The sequence below is a fragment of the Saccopteryx leptura genome, chromosome 1 (genome assembly GCF_036850995.1).
Source record: "Saccopteryx leptura isolate mSacLep1 chromosome 1, mSacLep1_pri_phased_curated, whole genome shotgun sequence".
NCBI lineage: Eukaryota > Metazoa > Chordata > Mammalia > Chiroptera > Emballonuridae > Saccopteryx > Saccopteryx leptura.
Genome location: NC_089503.1, coordinates 200,640,835 through 200,658,389, shown reverse-complemented (window position 1 = coordinate 200,658,389; position 17,555 = coordinate 200,640,835). Strand labels below are relative to the sequence as shown.

General features: G+C 40.9%; 1 non-coding gene across 1 annotated transcript; it reads left to right on the top strand.

Annotated features, from left to right (window-relative positions):
- The first annotated feature begins 328 nt into the window (after positions 1 to 328).
- LOC136389899 (small nucleolar RNA SNORA51) lies at positions 329 to 458 on the top strand. Its single transcript, XR_010748453.1, has one exon. It is a non-coding gene; the product is annotated as a small nucleolar RNA SNORA51 (small nucleolar RNA).
- The last annotated feature ends 17,097 nt before the right edge of the window (positions 459 to 17,555 follow it).

The window sequence follows — 17,555 nt, the reverse complement described above, 5'->3', positions numbered from 1 at the left end:
TAAAGAAGTTTCTATGGTTTACTACTACTAATAATAATAATGTACAAGGGGTATATTGTTAGCATGATATTTTATCAGGCAGATAGTATATGACTTTCAAATATACTTTTTTTAGTACAGTTAATGCTTTTCTACTTATTCTTTTTGTCATAATCTAAAATCAGTTTCTGATGAACTGTGTTTCTTTCCATCCACTACTGCTGGTCAGTTCTTCTTATCACCTTTTTCTCTTTTTTCGTGTAAGAAAAAGAAATCACAAAATAAGCATGCTTCACCCTTCTGTCCCTGCACACTGCCTCAGTAAGCTCTCATTGAAAAGTTACAAGTGGGCCTCCCAGTGCTTACCACAGGCTGTGTTCTCACACTGACTGTACAGAAACAGGAGGCACAGTCAACCCACCAGATACACCTCAGCCTTGGCTCTTTGCCTGGTCTCTATTGTGAATGAGGGGGGGGGGGACATGGGAAAAAAATAAGTTACAAGTTCCTTGTTATCACCACTCCTCAATCCCTTTTTCCTCTGCTGACTCTCCAAACCACACTATAATCAATGCGGGTATATGTTGTAAAATTATATTTTTAAAAGAGTAAATTGAATTCCACCCAGGTTTTTTAAAAGTATCTTAAGTGTTCAGGGCCTTCTGTCTTCTCTGTGCATGAGGTGGTTTATGCCTCACAAACACTGAGCAGTTTGCACAGTGGAAGGAGAGGTGAGGATTGAGTAGATAGCCGAGCCGCTATTTGGACAAGGAGTAGAAAGGGCCATTGTCTGCATGAGACGTCAGTAGCTTCAGTATTTCTCCGAGAGTTCCTGCAGCCATTGCGCACTCCAGACAGGACAAAAGGGCACTGCAAAGTCACCTGGAGAGCAGAACAGCATGGCTGCCTCAGTCATCCTCAAGTCAAGCTTGAGATTTCATGCTAAAACTTGTGCTCCAGAATGACAGGAGGTTCCTCAAGGATAGAAATCACCAAAAGAAAAGAACATGAAATGAGCATGACCTCCTGGGAAATAGCGGTACAAAATATTAGCCTCCCCAATTTCTCTTATACTTCTCTTATAGCATTATTTATTGTCAAGTAAGTTTCAGATATGCACTTATATTAAACCTGAAACTGAAGGAAATACAATTTCTGTCATCACTGTGTTATTTATGTCCATGTGGATGATGGTTGAAGTATTGGCCTTTAGGATAAACTTGACTCAGCCACAGGGAGCAATGCTGAAACTGATCCATTGAGAAGCATATTCCTATATAAATTGTTTTTGTTGTATTCATTTCCACTCTAGCTGCCATGACTTAATAGCTATAACAGACTCATGATATCATGTTGTTTCCAAGAATTGCTTCACTTGAAGAACTATAGCACACAACTAAAATATTAAGTGTGTGAGAGTTCTGCATGAGCTATAAAAAGCAGAAGGGAATTAGCATCAACACAAATATCTTGGCTGAGTGTCTAAATGTTATCCTTTGACAGTGGCAGACTATTAAACAATTTTTAAATAAGACATTTTCCCACCACAAGGAAAACATTCATTTATCAAAACTTTACAACCCAGGATTTAAGGCTTTAAAAGAAAATACACTGTCTCTACAATGTATTATCTAAAGGCACTGGAAGATCTGCCAATACAATTGGCTTGAGGTTAGAAGGTTTGAAACTGTTTTTAAATAAAAAATGGTGTCTAAGTGCAAATGAATCATAGACAAAAGGACAAACCATCTCCTTCTGAAGAAAGTAGGAAATGTCAAAGAGCAAAGATTATATAAGAAAGTATGAGAGAGACAAGATGGCGCTGGAGTAGGCGGACGTACCAACATCTACCTCCCAGAACCAAAGTGGATATTTTATGAACTATCATCTGGAAAAACCAACTTTGGACTAAACTAAGAGGACTCTTCAACCAAGGAACACTGAAGAAGCCACACCGAGACTGGTAGGAAAAGCAGAAACGTGGAGAGGGCTGCCCAGCTCCCCAGAGCGAACGGCAGCAGGGAGAGACTCACGTGGCGGGAAGTGAGTTTAGCAGAGGGGAAAGGTTACTGAGCCCCAGGAACAAAGCCCCAGCCTGCAGCCCCAGAGCCCAGAAGAGGCGTAAGGACAGTAATTAGCTGGAAACAAGTCAGGATACTGTTTGTGAGAAAGAGTGTGATGTCTCAGACCCAGGATCCTTATTAAAGGGACCGCGCAGAACATCTCTCTCACAAACACTCACCCGGGGCTCCTGAGGACAGGGGGAGAGAGGAGAGGACCAGAGTAACAGGAAGAGAGTGTAATCTAGGAGGCACAGGGAGAAACATTTTGGGAGATAGCCACCCTAACCCCTGGGACAAGTCACTCCCCAAAGCTGAAGTGAATATTTCCCCTGGAAACAGCAATACCAGCAAAGGGAAGCAGGAGAGCAGCCAAACAAGCTGCCCCGCAGCACTCAGAGCAGAGTCACATAGAAGGAGGGAGCTTTCAGGTCTACAGTAGTGAGTCTTAGGGTCCGAGCTGAAACGCCCCCACCCACATGGCTGAGGGTGCGCTGGAAGACGGGCGGCAGCGGAAGACAAAAGCGCAGTTCTGCTGGCAGGGGCGGAAGCCAACTGGCCACCACTGGGCTCAGGTGTGAGCTCAATCTTGCCCGGCTGGGGAGAAGAGTGCTTGCAAAAGCGGTCAAGCTTAGCTGCCAGCAGCCTGTAATCCAGCCTGCGGGAGAATGGCGGGAACCTCGGAAAGGGTGAAGACCAGCCCCTGAGCAAGGGCAGAGGAGCACAGCCTTGCCCCGCCCATGCAACCCAGGCTTAAGGTCTGACTTGGTAGCCGGCTCCTCCCACGGGGGTGGAGCCAAAAGCCCAGAAGAGGCGGAGTTCTTCTACTGAGCTGAGCTTGGGCATGCAGTCCTGCCTGGCGGTAGAGCCAAGGCTACCAGCCGTTCCTCGACTGGGCTCCTCCTGCAAGGGCAGGGCGAAAGCCCGGAAACAGGCGGAGACCCGCAGCTGAGCAAAGGTGCTCGCTAGTGCCCTCAGGACCGAGCATAACATCATACACAGGGAGGGGCAAAGGCCAAGGCCACCAACGCTTGTACACCCGAGCGCATGATCACAGCCACTCCCGGGAAGAGAAAATGCGGAGGCAGAGAAATACAACACAAATAAACCAAGAGAAATCCCCAGAAAAGGACCTAAGTGAATCAGATATAACCAAATTACCAGATACAGAGTTTAAAATAATGATTGTTAGGATGCTCAAAGATATTAGAAGAACCATAGATGGCCATTACGAAAACCTAAATAAAGAGATAACAAATATAAAAAAGGACATTGAAATAATAAAAAATAATCAATCAGAAATGACAAATACAATATCTGAAATAAAGAATACAATGGAAGGAATTAAAAGCAGGATGGATGAAGCAGAGAATCGAATCAGTGAGTTAGAGGACACAATAAATAAAGGCATGGAAGCAGAGCAGAAAAAAGAAAAGAGACTCAAAAAGTCTGAGGAAACTCTAAGCTCTGTGACAACATGAAGAGAAATAACATCCGCATCATAGGGGTTCCTGAAGAAGAAGAGAAAGAACAAGGATAGAGACTTTGTGCACACATATTATAGCAGAAAACTTCCCCCAATTAAGGCAGGAAAACATTTCACATGTTCAGGAAGCACAGAGAACTCCATTAAGGAGAAACCCAAAGAAACCATACCAAGACACATCATAATTAAAATACCAAAGCTAAATGATAAAGAGAAAATATTAAAAGCTGCTAGAGAAAAAAAGACTATCACCTACAAAGGAGCCCCCATAAGGATGACTTCTGACTTCTCAACAGAAACACTTGAGGCCAGAAGGGAATGGCAAGAAATATTCAAAGTAATGCAGAACAAGAACCTATAACCAAGACTACTTTATCCAGCAAGGCTATCATTTAAAATTGAAGGAGAAATAAAAAGCTTTAAAGACAAAAAAAATACTCAAGGAATTCACTGCAACCAAACCAAGGCTGCAAGAAATGCTAAGGGACCTGTTGTAAACAGATCAAAAGAAAAAAAGAATATAGCAAAAGAGGAATACAGTTTTAAAGAAAAAAATGGCAATAATTACATATCAGTAATAACCTTAAATGTTAATGGATTAAATGATCCGATCAAGAGACATAGGGTAGCTGCGTGGATAAGAAAACAGGACCCATACATATGCAGTATACAAGAGACACACCTTAAATCAAAAGATGCACACAGACTGAAGATAAAAGGATGGAAAAAAATATTTCACGCAAATGGAAATGAAAAAAAAGCTGGGGTAGCAATACTTATATCAGACAAAATGGACTTTAAAACAGAGACCATAGTTAGATATAAAAAGGTCACTACATAATGATAAAGGGAGCAATCCAAAAGGAAGATATAACCATTATAAATATCTACGCACTTAATATAGGAGCACCTAAATATATAAAGCAGACTTTGATAGACTTAAAGGGTGAGATCAACAGCAATACTATAATAGTAGGGGATTTCAATACCCCATTAACATCATTAGATAGATCCTCAAGAAAGAAAATTAACAAAGAAACAGCAGACTTAAAGGATATATTAGATCAACTCGATTTAATAGATATCTTCAGAACCTTTCACCCTAAAACAGCAGAATATACATTCTTTTCAAGCGCTCCTGGTACATTCTCTAGAATAGACCACATGTTAGGGCACAAAAGCGATCTCAACAAATTTAAGAAGATTGAAATCATATCGAGCACTTTCTCTGATCACAATGGCATTAAACTAGAAATCAGCCACAATAGAAAAATTAAAAAACATTCAAACACTTGGAAACTAAATAGCATGTTATTAAATAATGAATGGGTTAATATTGAGATCAAAGAAGAAATTTAAAAATTCCTAGAAACAAACGTTCTAGGAATAATGAGCATACGTCAACTCAAAATTTATGGGACACAGCAAAGCAGTCCTGAGAGGGAAGTTTATAGCATTACAGGCATACCTCAAGAAGCTAGAAAAAGCTCAAATAAACAACTTAACCCTGCATCTAAAAGAACTAGAAAAAGAACAGCAAGTAAAGCCCAGAGCTAGTAGAAGGAAGGAAATAATAAAGATCAGAGCAGAAATAAATGACATAGAGGCTAAAGAAACAATACAGAGGATCAATGAAACCAGGAGCTGGTTCTTTGAAAAGGTAAACAAGATCGATGAACCTTTAAAGAGACTCACCAAGAAAAAAGAGAGAGGACTCAAATAAATAAAATTAGAAACGAGAGTGGAGAAATGACAACTGACACAACAGAAATACAAAATATTGTAAGAAAATACTTTTTTTTTTTTCTTCCATTTTTTTTTTTTCTGAAGCTGGAAACAGGGAGAGACAGTCAGACAGACTCCCGCATGCGCCCGACCGGGATTCACCCGGCACGCCCACCAGGGGCGACGCTCTGCCCACCAGGGGGCGATGCTCTGCCCATCCTGGGCGTCGCCACGTTGCGACCAGAGCCACTCTAGCGCCTGGGGCAGAGGCCACAGAGCCATCCCCAGCGCCCGGGCCATCCTTGCTCCAATGGAGCCTCGGCTGCGGGAGGGGAGGAGAGAGACAGAAAGGGAAAGTGCGGCAGAGGGGTGGAGAAGCAAATGGGCGCTTCTCCTGTGTGCCCTGGCCGGGAATCGAACTCAGGTCCTCCACACGCTAGGCCGACGCTCTACCGCTGAGCCAACCGGCCAGGGCTAGAAAATACTATGAAGAACTATACGCCAAAAAACTAGACAACCTAGATGAAATGGACAAATTCCTTGAATCATATAATCTTCCAAAAATCAATCTGGAAGAATCAGAAAACCTAAACAGACCAATTACAACAAATGAGATTAAAACAGCTATCAAAAAACTCCCAAAAAAGAAAAGTCCTGGGCCTGTTGGCTTCACAAGTGAATTATACCAAATATTCAAAGAAGTAACTTCTATCCTTCTCAAGCTATTTCAAAAAATTCAAGAGGAAGGAAGACTTCCAAACTCCTTTTATGAGGCAAGCATAATTCTGATTCCAAAACCAGGAATCAAAGACAACACAAAAAAAGAAAATTATAGGCCAACATCCCTGATGAACTTAGATGCAAAAATCCTCAACAAAATATGAGCAAACCGGATCCAGCAATATATGAAAAAAATCATACACCATGATCAAGTGGGATTTATTCTTGGGAGGCAAGGCTGGTACAATATTCGCAAATCAATCAATGTGATTCATCACATAAACAAAAGAAAGGAGAAAAACCACATGATAATTTCAATAGATGCAGAAAAAGCATTTGATAAAGTCCAGCACCCATTCATGATCAAAACTCTCAGCAAAGTGGGAATACCGGGAACGTACCTCAACATGATAAAGGCCATCTATGACAAACCCACAGCCAACATCATACTCAATGGGCAAAAATTAAAAGCAATCCCCTTAAGATCAAGAACAAGGCAGGGGTGCCCCCTTTCACCACTCTTATTCAACATAGTTCTGGAAGTCCTAGCCACAGCAATCAGACAAGAAAAAGAAATAAAAAGCATCTGAATTGGAAAAGAAGAAGTAAAACTATCATTATTTGCAGATGATATGATATTGTATATAGAAAACCCTAAAGTCTCAGTCAAAAAACTACTAGACCTGATAAATGAATTTGGCAAGGTAGCAGGATATAAAACCAATACTCAGAAATCAGAGGCATTTTTATACACTAATAATGAACTGTCAGAAAGAGAAATCAAAGAATCAATCCCCTTTACCATTGCAACCAAAAAAATAAAGTACCTAGGAATAAATCTAACCAAGGAGATTAAAGACTTGTACTCGGAAAATTACAAAGCATTGATAAAAGAAATCAGGGAAGATACGAATAAGTGGAGGCATATATTATGCTCATGGTTAGGAAGAATAAACATCATTAAAATGTCTATATTACCCAAAGCAATTTATAAATTCAATGCAATACCAATTAAAATACCAATGACTTACTTCAAAGATATAGAACACATATTCCAAAAATTTATATGGACCCAAAAGAGAACACGAATAGCCTCAGCAATCTTGAAAAGGAAGAATAAAGCGGGAGGTATCACACTTCCAGATATCAAGTTATATTATAAGGCCATTGTACTCAAAACAGCATGGTACTGGCATAAGAACAGGCACATAGATCAATGGAACAGAACAGAGAACCCAGAAATAAACCCACAGCTCTATGGACAATTGATATTTGACAAAGGAGGTAAGAAAATACAATGGAGTAAAGACAGCCTCTTCAACAAATGGTGTTGGGAAAATTGGACAGCTACCTGCAAAAAAATGAAAATGGACCACCAACTTACACCACTCACAAAAATAAACTCAAAATGTAGGCCGTGAAACCATAAGCATCTTAGAAGAAAACATAGGCAGTAAGCTCTCTGACATCTCTTGCAGCAATATATTTGCTGATTTGTCTCCACAGGCAAGTGAAATAAAAGACAGGATGAACAAATGGGACTTTATCAAACTAAAAAGCTTCTGCACAGCTAAAGACAATAAGAACAGAATAAAAAGACAAAATACACAATGGGAGAACATATTTGACATTGCGTCTGATAAGGGGTTAATAACCAAAATTTATAAAGAACTTGTAAAACTTAATACCAGGATGACAAACAATCCAATCCAAAAATGGGCAAAAGAAATGAATAGACACTTCTCCAAAGAGGACACACAGATGGCCAATAGGCATATGAAAAAATGCTCAACATCACTAATCATTAGAGAAATGCCAATTAAAACCACAATGAGATATTACACCAGTCAGAATGGCGCTCATCAATAAAACAACAGAGAATAAGTGCTGGTGAGGATGTGGAGAAAAGGGAACCCTCCTGCACTGCTGGTGGGAATGCAGACTGGTGCAGCCACTGTGGAAAACAGTATGGAGATTCCTCAAGAAATTAAAAATCGAACTGCCTTTTGACCCAGCTATACCACTGTTAGGAATATACCCCAAAACACCATAGCACTGTTTGAAAAGAAGAAATGCACCCCCATGTTTATGGCAGCATTGTTCACAATAGCAAAGATCTGGAAACAGCCCAAGTGTCCATCAGAGGACAAGTGGATTAAAAAGCTTTGGTATATATATATATATATATATATATATATATATATACACACTATGGAATACTACTCAGCCATAAGAAATGATGACATAGGATCTTTTACAACAACATGGATGGGCCTTGATAACATTATAGTGAGCAAAAGAGAAGTAAATCAGAAAAAACTAGGACTATATGATTCCATACATAGGTGGGACATAAAGATGAGACTCAGAGACATGGACAACAGTGTTGGGGTTACAGGGTGAGGGTAGGATAGGGAGGGGGTTGGGGGAGGGGAGGGGCACAAAGATCATGGCTTTTCAGCATTTGCCATATTCCCCCCTTAATCTATAGATAGACAGCAAATATTTACTTATGGTGTTTCCACTATAAAGACTGCTGTCTTAGAAACAAATGCTGATGAACTATTTCAGCAGTTCCTCCTTCTTCAAAGACTTATATGTCAACATAGAGCTCCATGTTTCATAGGATATACTCAAGCTCACTCCATGCTCCCTGGAGCTTTAGCACAAGGGAATGCCCTTTTTTTTCTTTTCTTTTTTTTTTGTTGTTGTTGTTGTTGTATTTTTTATTTTATTTATTTATTTTTTGTATTTTTCTGAAGATGGAAATGGGGAGGCAGTCAGACAGACTCCCGCTTGCGCCTGACCGGGATCCGCCTGGCATGCCTACCGGGGCGGGGGGGGAATGCTCTGCCCATCTGGGGTGTTGCTCTGTTGCAACCAGAGCCATTCTAGTGCCTGAGGCAGAGGCCATGGGGCCATCCTTAGTGCCCGGGGTGGCTTTGCTCTGGTGGAGCCTTGGCTGTGGGAGAGGAAGAGAGATACAGAGAAGGAGAGAGGGAGGGGTGGAGAAGTAGATGGGCGCTTCTTCTGTGTGCTCTGACTGGGAATTGAACCCGGGAATCCTGCACACCAGGCCAATGCTCTACCACTGAGCCAGCCGGCCAGGGCCTAGGAATGCCCTTGTTGATCAAGCTACCCAAAAGAAAATTATATGGAGCAACCATGACAGACTGAGCAAGTCAGTCTCATACTATTTATCACCAGAACGCTGCAGCCTGGTGTAAACAGTTTCAACTTTCTAGGGAAGCAGCACGGTAGATTGGGAAATCCTGTCTAAGGGGTCCTATACTGCCCCTTCATTTGGAGTTAACCCTCAAGGACCCCTACCAGGACAACTTTGGCAGATGGATGTTACTCATATACCTTCATTTGGCAAACAGTCGTATGTCCACATTACAGTGGATACATATTCCGGATCTATAGTAACCTCTGTCAGAACAGGAGAGGCTGCTAAGCATGTTATAGCTCATTGTCTGTATGCATTGTTCAGACAATGGATTTCCTAAACTGGCTAAACTGAAAATGCTCCTGCATATGGAACAAAAGCATTTACTGTATTTTGTCATGCTTACAATCTTTAAAGTTAAGGTAGTATTAAAGTGTACTCAGCAAACATTTTAAGGTCAATTTAAAAAAAAAATTTTAAAGGGGGTAGTCATATCCTGGAACTCCTACGGGTCTACCATATCATGCTTCTTACTTAAAAAAAAAAAGTTACATTTCTTTTGAATGCTGATGAACAGGAGACACCAAATCTTTTTCGCCTGCAAACTACTACCTTCTTTATTAGATCCAGCTAATAACACTGTTTTGTCTTTTTCCAAATAGCTCCAGATATATGGAAAAGATTTATATAGGCGGATGAGGAACCTCAAACCCCTCAGCGAGATCTTCTGAGAATGGCTTTTAAGATACCTAGAGGCAGAAAAAGCCCAATAGAGACCAGGGGAACTACCAGCTTTTAGGATACACCCTTAAAGGCTCCAACGCCCCAAAGGGTCTCATAGGATGCCATCTGGGTCCTGCTTCAATAGTGGAAAGGAAGGTCATTGAGCTAAAGCCTGCCAGGCTTACATGCCTCTGCTGTGAGGAAACAGGGACACTGGAAGGTAGGCTTCCCCCTCGCTCCTCTAAGGGAGGGTTCAGTCTCTTCCAGCCCTGCTCCAGCCACCTATGACCTAACGTTGCCCAGAATGGTGGGGTTTGCCACTGAAGGCTGAAGGTGCCCATGGCCGTTGGCCCCATCTACGACACTGTGGACGAGCCTAGGGTATTTCTTCCAAGAAGCAGGTAAACTGATCTCATTTGCACAAGGGCCACTTAACTATGTTTTGCCTGAATAGTCAGGTTTTTTATTCTTCCCTCAAAGATCTCTGTTGTGGGTGTTGATAGTCCTATTTTCTGCTGCTTTGCTTAATATATAGTGTTTCCTTTATCCCTCCTACCTCAATGCCCCACTCATATTTCAGGCTGGGACCTACTCCTAATTTAGAGCTCTCTTTCCCCCTTTTGCCAACTTCTATTATGAATCTACCTTTGCCACCCAGCTTAGTGTATCCCAAGGTTCTCTTGACCATGCCACAGTCGCAGAGCTCCAGGGAAAAGCAACCTGGTCTCATCTCTCCAGGGAGAGGAGAACAGAAGCTCCATATCCACGCATGCTGCAAATGGCTTTTCCAGTCTACCTGAATCATTACCAGCTAGAAGCAGCAGTCACTGGGACTTGGACATGAGCTGCAAAGTATAGAATGGTGACAACAATTCCAGTGCCATGAGGACTTTTCCTGGATGTGGACTTTTCCTGGACTCCTGCTCCCTGTGACAGCTCCTAACTGACTGAACTGTGGTTGGGTTGCATTTTTCAGGAATTTGGCATGGTGATGGGGCCAACTTGGACTTGGTGAACATGTTAAGGACACTTCTCTTTTATGGATTCTTGCTGTATTGGCCAAGAGTTTGCCTAAAGGCTTTTAATCACGGTAAAAAAAAAAATAGAAGACTGGATAAAGAAGATGGGGCACATATACACCATGGTATACTATTCAGCTAGAAGAAATGATGACATCGGATCACTTATAGCAGAATGGTGGAATCTTGATAACATTATGCGAAGTGAAATAAGTGAATCAGAAAAAAACAAGAACTGCAGGATTCCATACATTGGTGGGACATAAAAACGAGACTAAGAGACATGGACAGGCGTAGGGTGGTTACGGGGGGTGGGGGAGGGAAGGAGGGAGAGGGGGAGGGGGAGGGGTACAAAGAAAACTGGATAGAGGGTGACGGAGGACGATCTCTCTTTGGGTGATGGGTATGCAACAGAACTAAATGACAAGATAACCTGGAAATGTTTTCTTTGAATATATGTACCCTGATCTATTGATGTCACCCCATTAAAATAAAAATTTATTTATAAAAAAAAGAAAATATGAGTAAAAAGTGAAAGAAATAATACATTATTTTCATTTACAAAACTTTGGTATTCTAGAACATGATCTCAGACACTTCAGATATTGTTTAGTTGATAGAAAGATTCAAGTCTTTGCTAGCCATGCTAGTCTTCCATGGCTTCCCATTCATCTATTGCATATGTTTTTAAAAAGGTACTATGTTAACAAATGGTCCACTGTATCTAGATAACTTACAATGTGCTTTCATTATCTAAATCAAGTTTCTCAACAGAAGCACTGTTGACCTTTAGGGATAGATAATTCCCTGTGGTAGGACACTCTTGCTGTCCACTGTAGGATGTTTAGCAGTATCCCTGGCCTCTGAACTCAGTGTCATCCTCTTAACCAGACAATGAACATTGCCTGTAGAAATTGTCAAATACCCTCTTGGGGTAAATTCACCCCTACTTGTGAATCACTGATTTATATTATGAAGTTATATAATAAAAATTTTGCCCTGATCTATGTATAATGTGTTCACTTGTCCAATTTACCTCTTCCACAAATTTTGTAAGACTTAATAACTTTACAAAAGTAATTTATATTACATTAGGAACAATTTGGTATGACAAGTAAAATGTGTGTGAATCATGCACTTAAATAAAGGAGCTTATCTGTTCTGAAAAATCAGAACTATACAAGCAGGCTCTAGTTAAACTCGGATCATGTGGGCTCACAGTCTTCAAATGGCTACCAAGCCTAGAGTCTGGAAAAGGAATTCTAGGAAAGCGGATTTAAGGTCTTAAGATAATGAAAAAGAAGGAGGAAGTGAAAACAGCTATTAAAAATAAAATGAAATGGTACACCTGAAACTAATATAATATTGAATGTCAACTGTAATTGGAAAAAAATGGAGTGAAAAGCTAAGTGAGAAAAGAATGATAGAACTGTTAAATCAACAGGTTTGATGGTAACTAGAGGACTGTGTCCGAAGCCTCTTTCTGGAGGTGTAAAGCTAACTATCTGAATTAACACAACTTAGAAATACTGTCCAAATCACAGATACAGATTGTCCAGTTCTCAAGATACTGTGATGAATCAAATAATACAAAAAAAGTAACCAGAGAGAGTTCCTGCAAGAGAATATGGTTAGATACATGTATTGGCTTGAGACACAAACTTTCAGGCTGTCTCTGGAGTCTAAGGATTTTTGTGCTTTCTAGAGAACTTTCCGTAGATGAAGACTCCATGATGCCATTTCAGCATGAGAATAAGTCTGATACTGTTTTGAGAATGTTAGATAGGGGATAAATAAATGGTATGTAAAGCTTGTTTCCTGGTCTGTCTGCTGGTCTTACTCCCTCAAAGTCAAGAATGTGGGAAACACACACAAAGAAGAGAGTACCAATGAAGAGTTGTACTCAGAAACAGAAGCAGACTGGGCTGTTGGACTTCAAAAGTTATGGGGGATGTGGTAAACTGTTTGTAACAGACACTGCTAATTCAGACCAAAGACTCCCTTTAAGCAGGACTGGTTGAGATCTAATTATTAGATATACTTTACCCCACCTCCTACCCCCAACCATTAATCTTTGATTTAGCTAAACTAAACCAAATGGTATTCAAAAGGGATTCTATTTCTTAGATTCATAGAAGGCTTTTACAAATTAATTTTGCAGCCTGGTGCCAGATGGGTGAATTTAGGAATAAATAAAAGGCTTGTATCTACAGAATAGATAGCATGTATTTTAAGTTTAGAAATAAAACATTAGGGGAAAATATTGAAAGCTGATTTCTCTAACCACTGTGAAAAGGTAGGAGAAAATTGGGAGCATGAGATATTGTGGTCTACTCTAAAAAGACATTGTGTGAACTGGCTCATGTATTCAAACTGGAATTGCAAGTTATGTTTCCAATAAGACACTTGAAGGTTTATTTGGATGTGGTGGGGAAGGGGAAGTATAATGGGAGATTTCATGCAGACTGGAATTAGGACTCCAGTTACTTTCAGGGTCATCTTCTGGACCGCAGTTTTGTCATCTGACAAAATGAGGATGGCAGACTTACATAATTATTTTCTAAAGCATGTTCCATGAATGTTTCCAGGAGAATCTCTGTGAAAACATATTCTTGGAAAAACAGACAGATATTATATTTTCTACAATGTAGATAATATTATGCACCAAGAAATTGCAGGTTTTTTAATCTACCCAATGTAGTATCGGTATGCTAATTCACAGTAGCAACGTGACCATCACATTATGTGTGAGTTGTTCTCTTCTTGCAGATTTAGAAGGCACGTTACAGAAGTACAGATATTTAAAAGCCTTTTGCTGCAGAATCTTGTTTAATTTATATATACAGTATTTTCCAAATTATTTTGGCCATGGAACCTTTTTTATTTTTGTAACATGTATTTAGGTCTGAAAAACATAGGTTTCCCTTCTGTCTAATATTCTTTCAAGATCTGTCACATAGTCAATGTAAGATTAGAAGGAAGTTTATCAAGAGGCATTCTTATATAATGCATTCAGAGACTGCCAGTATATCTTCCCATGCTGTCCATGAGATTGTGGTTTTTCAATCTTGAAACTAAATACTGGGACTGAAATGAACAAACTCCATATCCAGTAGAATAACATTGAAAAGGGATCCATTAACTAGTAAGGCAGCATATGTCTGAGGAAACCCACACAAAAGGCGGCACCTGCAGATGCCAGTAATGATGTCAGCAGAGGAAGCCCTGGTCCTGTGGTCTGCAGCCCGGCTGCATTCCCGCGTGCTGGCCTGGTGCTGCCTGAAGTCTCACAGGGACCTGAACAAACTTGGCTTTTGCTAGCCTTTCTTACAGCTACTATTTAGCCTAGAAGGAATATAGTACATGTAAGTAAGCAGTAACCATCTAGTGTGTAAAACACTTCCCTACACCTCTCTGAGAAGAGGAATAAAAAGAGGAGACTGATCTCAGGATGGAGGAAGGAGGCAGAAGTCCTCTTTTCATGGCAAAAATTCATGAGTTTTCTGTAGGTTGGGTGAGTACTTTAGAAGGTAGATGGACTGTAGTCATCTTACCTGAACACCAATAATGCGGATGCTGGGTAGGGAAAAAAAAAAAAAAAACTAAGAAGAAAAGAACAAAAGGATCAACCAGCAGGGGCAGGTGCTGAGAAGAGTTGAAAGGAATTTAGCTGAGGCTTGATCTTTCTTGACTGGGTGTGTGTGTGTGTGTGTGTGTGTGTGTGTGTGTGTGTGTGTGTCTGGAAGAAGGGTTTCTTGCTAAGTTCTCTGAACTCACACACTCATACATCATCCATAGGAGAGATCCAGTGTTTTGGCATAGCTGCAGAAAAGATGTGAATGACATGCCCTTTTTTTGAACTTCTTCCTCCCTGACCGTAGACAAGAGGAAACAAAAATTTAACAGGAAGTAGAAGGAACCAAATAGCATGAAACTAGTTGTGCTCTGTGCAGATATGCCCGAGCTTGAATGCGAGGGGCAGCGAAGAGCAAGAAAGAGCCAACCAGGCTTTTCTCTCATCTCAGAACTGGCCAGCAGCAAAGGGGTTGGGGAAGAGAATCCATTTATCACATAATACTGAAGTTACAAGTTGGAATAGACAGTAATTTTGATTACTGAAGTTGCCTAAGAAGTAACCAAATTTGTCCAAAATGTTGTCCATCAGAGAAGAGAGATTTTATTCCAAAATTTTGAAGGTGGTAATGGTCAAAACATGAAATAATCTCCTGTTTATTATACTTCACTAAGTTGAGTCTCCTCAGTATACAGATACATCACTTACGGCTTTTATACATCTTCTCAGAGGGTCAGTTTATCTCCTCTGTACTTATCTCCTGAAAATTCATTATTCTCTGTTGTCTCTCACCACAAAAATCAGAAAATAAACATATAAAAGGTGACACTGTGTCAACACTCACTGATTTCTATGTTTCAGTATATTTGGATGAAAAATTCTCAAAGTAATCTTAGTACAAGCTCAGGGATTACATTCAGGGGTGATTTTTTTTTTTGTATTTTTCTGAAGTTGGAAAGGGGGAGGCAGTCAGACAGACTCCTGTATGCCCCCGACCAGGATCCACCCGGCATGCCCACCAGGGGGCGATGCTCTGCCCATGTAGGGCATTGCTCTATTGCAACCAGAGCCATTCTAGCGCCTGAGGCAGAGGCCACAGAGCCATCCTCAGCGCCCGGGCCAACTTTGCTCCAATGGAGCCTTGGCTGCGGGAGGGGAAGAGAGAGACAGAGAGGAAGGAGAGAGGGAGGGGTGGAGAAGCAGATGGATGCTTCTCCTGTGTGCCCTGGCCGGGAATCGAACCCGGGACTCCTGCATGCCAGGCCGACGCTCTGCCACTGAGCCAACTGGCCAGGGCCTGATTTTTTAACTTCATTAAAGCTAGTAGTGGAACTGGGTGAAGCAATATTGGAAATCAAAGGAGCAAAAACAAAAACTAAGGTATACCAAGGAAAAAGAGCAGATGATGTCGAGCACGTGTGATACACTTTAAACAGATGCCGGGAAAACATGAATGGGGTTGTCCCTTGCCAAATCTGGTTCAGCTACAACTATTTAAGATTGAAATGTGCTATTGGGCAGATTTGAGATCCATTATGGGCTTAATTGTGTACCCTCCCAAATTCATATGTTGAAGTTCTAACGCCCAGTAACTCAGCATGTAACTGTATTTGGAGATAGTATCTTGAGTACGGAAAAACAGAAACAAAAACAGAAATAGTGTTTATCTCCTGAGCAGAGAAAAATCCGTTTTCCCCTTGTCGTGTTTCTCTTTTACTCTCATACTACTGCCATACTCTCACTTCTGACACCGGATTTATAAGAGCTTTTCCCTACCAAGCAACTCTTGGACACCAGCCGAGTATCCTATAATTTAACTAAGTTCTGACCTTATCTACCTGGAGACAGTGTAGATGCTTCAGATGCCAATCCCAAGTATTAGGTCCCCAGGTTACCCATGACTTCTGTCTGATGTGGCTAAAAACAGAAGTTCTCATGGCCCCCTCCTTGGGTTCAATTAATTTGCTAGTGTGACTCAGAACTCAGGGAAATACTTACTTACATTTTTCAGTTTATTAAAGGGTATAATAAAGGATATAGATGACCGGCCAGATGAGGAGATACACAGGATGAGATATGGGAGGTCCTAAAGGCATGAGCATCTGTCCCCTTGGAGTTAGGATGTGTCACCCTCCCAGTACATGAGTGTGTTCACCCACCTGGAAGCTCTCTGAACCCTGTACTGTTGGGATTTTTATGGATTCTTCATCACATAGGCATGGTTGATTATTAACTCTACTTCTGACCCTTCAACTTTCTCAATAGAATCAGAGGCTGGGAAGAAAAGTCCAAGCTTCTAATGTGTCTTGGTCTTTCTGGTGACTGGCCCTCATCCAGGATCCCACCCAGAGCCACATCATTAGAGCAAACACACTCCCACCATCCAGGAAATTAAAAGGGTTTTGTAAGACCTGGTCCAGGAACTGGAGCAGAGACCATATTTTCTATCTCACATATCTTGAAAAAGGTAAGTAAGTTAAAGTAAGGTCATGAAGGTGGGTGCTAATCTGATATGACTGGTGTCCTTATAAGAAGAGCAAATTAGGGTACAGACATGTGCACAAGGAAGAGCCTGTGAAGATAAAAGGAGATGACCATCTACAAGCCAAGGAGAGAGGACTCAGAAGAAACTCGACCTGCTGCCATCTTGATCTCATACATGTAGCCTCTCAAACTGTGAGACAATAAATGACTGTTGTTTAAGTCACCCCATCTGTTGTACTTTGTTATGACAGCCCTGGCAAACTCATAAAGGGATGCATCACAGAATTCCGAATGCACAGCAGATTTGCAATTTTGACAAAACCAACTCAAGCAACAGGACAGGAACATTTACCTTGGGGATTAAACGTATATTACACAAAGCGCTAATAAAAATGAGTTTGCTGGCACTTCTGTTTAAAATACATTATAGCCTCTTAGTTTCAGTGTTATACTTTCTTCATGCACTTTTATTGGATTATTTTCCCAAGAATAGAACTCTTGAGACATAACTGGTTTTCAAAACCATTATTAATGGCCAACTCAAACAATTGCAAAATCATCAGCCTCTTGATGCAGTTGGTGGGAAAATGAATTCAATTTTTATAAGAATTTATAT